Source organism: Uloborus diversus, chromosome 8 (genome assembly GCF_026930045.1).
Source record: "Uloborus diversus isolate 005 chromosome 8, Udiv.v.3.1, whole genome shotgun sequence".
Taxonomy (NCBI): domain Eukaryota; kingdom Metazoa; phylum Arthropoda; class Arachnida; order Araneae; family Uloboridae; genus Uloborus; species Uloborus diversus.
This window is the reverse complement of record NC_072738.1, coordinates 86,005,063-86,009,324: the sequence shown is the minus strand read 5'-3', so window position 1 is coordinate 86,009,324 and position 4,262 is coordinate 86,005,063.

Genomic DNA, 4,262 nt, shown 5'->3' with positions numbered 1-4,262 from the left:
TCTTCTTTTAATTATATTTGGGATTATAGATCATCATCTAAAGCTGAATAAACAGCCCACAGAACTAAAAAAGAAGAATCTTTTCCTCCGATATTTTTTACTTTTATCAGTTTCATTCGATTCCAAAATGGTCGTTTGAAGATCCATTACGTTTGATATCTTCTGATCGATGACATCAAATTTTCGGTAAACCTCTTCCACCTGCAACAGAAAATTGATCATATTATACTCAACAATAGTCTCGAAATTAGGTTATAAGGGAAAGTATGGGAATTCCGCTCACTTCAAGGAAGTATCACCATTTATTTATTTAAACCTCATCTATCACCACCGTACCAACCCTGGTGAGAGTTGATCTGGATGTGGTGATTGGGGGGGGGGACAGAACAGGTCACAAGTGATCAAAACCTAATGAAATATTATTTTGTTTTAAAAATTATCAAATCAGTGTCATTAAAAAGTAAATCTTACTTCAATGAGAAATCTTTTCATGGGCTCTGGCATCTCCACCCTAGTTGACAGTGTGACAGTGGAAGTACTTTGCTTCTAAAAAAAGAAACTGGATTATAAAATCTATTATCTGTAGCAGTGTGAAATTTTTTAACATGTGACTGCAATCTGTGCTCAAAACAAACTTTGATTCACAAATTTAAAACACACCCAAGTTACGTTACGTAGTAAAAGAGTATGTGAGTTTCGTTCTAAAATAGTCTCAATGGTTAAACAATGGTGTAAAAAATTGCTGTAAACCATATTTAATGTTCTTCGAGATAAAACTAAAATCAAAGTTATCTTATAGCAAAGTTGCAAAGCCGTCGAATGTATTTGCTTCAAGAATTGATTGGAACCGTTTTTCTAAAACGAATCAGTTCCGATAACTCCAATATTAATTCATCTTGAAGTTTTCATTCGGGCTCAACATATTTTAGTGTTTTCAATACAAAATTGTCTCTACATCTCGATTGTATTTCTTTTAAATCGAAGTTTTTGCATGAATTCCGTTCCCATTTTATGGAAAAAAATGCAGCCAAAATCAGAAAAAAAATAAGTTTTTTTTCTTTTTTTAAACGCAATGCTTTGCTTATCAGCTTGTGTGAGAGAGATGATTTATTTACAATAGTGCTCTTATCTTTCATGAACACAGTATTGTATGATTACGTGAGGTGTAGTCAATCGGGCTACTCTTTGCCGTTGGCGTCGACCTAGAATTTTATTGCTGGATAATCTTTGACAACCTTAAAACTTTGGAAAAAAAAATTCAAAATAGTCTTTATTTTCCGGATGTATCAAACAATCTGCTTTTAGCACAAAAGACGTTTAAAATGTAACTAAATTCAAGAGATTGAATTTGTTTAAAAAATCGATCGGAGACAGTCCCCGAGCTCCATCTCTTACCCGAACGCCAATGAATATGGCCTATAATGGTTTTTTTAAAACTTCAATGTCTACAAATTTCCTATGATCCACCTGTACCTTTCTTCCCCCAAACACCGCTAAAGAAATTCTAAAATGCGTTCTTAAAACCACAAGTTTCAACATTTCTGAGGAGGTTTTATCAGATTCGGAAGACTGATAAAAACTCCTGATAGATTTAATCTTTGAAAACTTTAAAGCTTCTAAACTTTTGGACTTAGTTTCAAATTTTGAACTTTATAACTTTTGATAGTCAAGTTGTCTCTCACCTAGTGCATTACGGAGAGCTGCATGTTTTAAAGCATTTCAGTTAAGGCACGTGAATGGAACAGTAGTTACGATTAAAAGTACGTTAAAATAATGTTCCACTAAATCATTAAATTAAGTCATTAAAAAGTAAAATTTTCGGCCAAAAAAAGTAAGTAAATCATTGAAAAGAAACAAAAGCTCATTTAAAATATGAAAGTACAGCATAAAAAGTAAAACATGGCAGCTGCAATTTCAGCAATGGAAAGTTTTTTCGCCAATGTGGCGTCTAACACGTTATGATAATTCCTCCCAAAAAATATAAATATAATTCACCTTACCACTGAATTTCTCTGACGAAATTCTTCTGAACGATCTCGCAACATCTTCTTACGTACGTATATTCCAAACTTAACTCAAAACTGAAAATAAAATTAAATCAACTTTGAAACAAAAATGCTACTTGATTTCAATTACACATTACAATGTAACAAGCCAAGGCTCTAAAAGGAAAAGTAAAAAAAAAAGAAACTAAAATTTTTCAAAGTCATGTCAGTCTCCATTTTGCTATATGGCTCAGAGCATAGCCCCACTAAATTTCGCCTACGCTTATAGGCCGTGACAATCGCTGAAACTCATGGCAGCAAAGAGGGCGCTACAGGGAACCGCCGCTTTCCATCACGTTGCCTGTGTTGCCATTGATTGGTAGATGCACGGGGTTCCTTTCAGCGCCTCTTACGGTCGAAATGAGCTATGTCCAATCAAAAATAAACCAACTTTGAAACTTGTCATTGATTAGTGAATGCACAGAGCAGATCATAGTTGCTTCTTTTTAACTCCCGGCACACAAAGGAAAGGGGCTATAACCAGGCCCGTGTCCAGGATTTCATAAAGGGAGGGGTTGAAACTTTTTACCTTTGTAACTTACGTTGTCAAAGGAAAACTAACTACTCGTGTTGAATAGTTCATTTTAGTTCGATAACTAGGCTTTTTTTTTTATACGTTTTGTGTGTTTTTTTTAATGAAATCTTATTTGTACAGTTGAACATTTATTTTTTTTTGGGGGGGGGGAAAAGAAGGGGGGCTAAGTCATTGTCTAACATTCTTTTAAATAATTTTCCCCTGCATGCTTACAGCATTGCCCGACTCTTAAGCCATTCCTCCGTCGTTAATTTTTTCAAATAATTAGAAGCGAAGGGGCTTGGGAATCCTACAATTGAGGAAAATGCTAATTGTTAAGCATGGGGAAATATTAAACAGGGTGAATACTGTATCAGAGTTTAACTCTAAAATTAATTAAAACTTAAAATACATTTTGGAAAATCGTTTAATGATTCAATGATTTTTTTTCTTTCAATGGGAGGGGTTTAACCCCTAAAACCCTCCCCTTGGACACGGCTCTGGCTATAACTTTGACGTGTCTGTGAGTGTACCTATCTGTGGCACTTTAGCGCCTAAACAGATGGACTGATTTTGAAAAAAATTTTTTTTTTTAAATTACTTGACTTCTGAAATTTTGAATTCAAATTATGTTTTTCGCAATCACGAGTTGCGACAAAACCCTGCTCATTGGAGGCTATTGTTTCTAGAAACAGCTCCTTTCTTATGCAATAGTTTACTTAATTTATTCCTTTGCGAGGCGTGAGTATTCCCTGTGTCACCCGCAAAATCCGTTAGTGCCGCTTCTCAAGAGATTACGATCACTTTTCATAACCTTTTGAGGCTCCCTTCCCAGCCCCCTACTCAACTCAGCTAACTAATAACAAAAGGTTTTCAAGGGTATGCAAATTATCGCTTATAACCTGTCTATATAGTATATAGACAGACAGGTTATAAGCGATAATCTGCATATATAGGAACTCTGATGCAAGGGAGATCCCATGGGGACTATGCATCCGCAATATTTCGAATTAAAATCCGTGAGTGAACGACATTGTAGGCCATCTTTAATAGTGATAAGGGAAAGAAAGTGGATTCTCTAACGAAAAATTTTCGAAATTGAAGTTTCAAAAAGGCCCTTTTAGAGGATCTTTTCGGATGTTTTGAGGAGTAGATGTTCAAAGGTATTTTCCCGGACATTTTCCAAAATTCTAGATGCAACGACCAGTTTAATCTCAGATAATATTTGTTAATAGGCTTCAAAAGGATTAATTTCCGGTATTTTTCGAAAATGAAGTTTCAAAGGCGCAATTTTAGACGACCTTCGATGATTTTAGGGAAAACGGTGTTTGGAAGCATTTTACCCTCTCTCCATCCCTAATATTTCAGAAGTTGAGGTTATTTAAATGCAATTTTAGATTACCTTTGTAGACGTCAAAGGAAAAGAATAGATTCGGGAAGTCCTCCCTCTCCCATTATTGGCGGTTTTCATATGGGACTCTAGTTTGGACCTATCCAATGAGAAATCTGCCTTGAGTGCCACAAAGTAAAATTTTTTACATCTTTAGCAACAGCTCAACTTTAGCTCATTAAAAAATATTAATGTAATTATAATTATTATTAGTGGAAAGTTATTTGTTTTCGTGTTGAAAATGTTTATATTATTTTTTATAGTTGGCAGCATCAAAAACCGGCCATTTCGTTCATTCTTATATTTTAAGTTT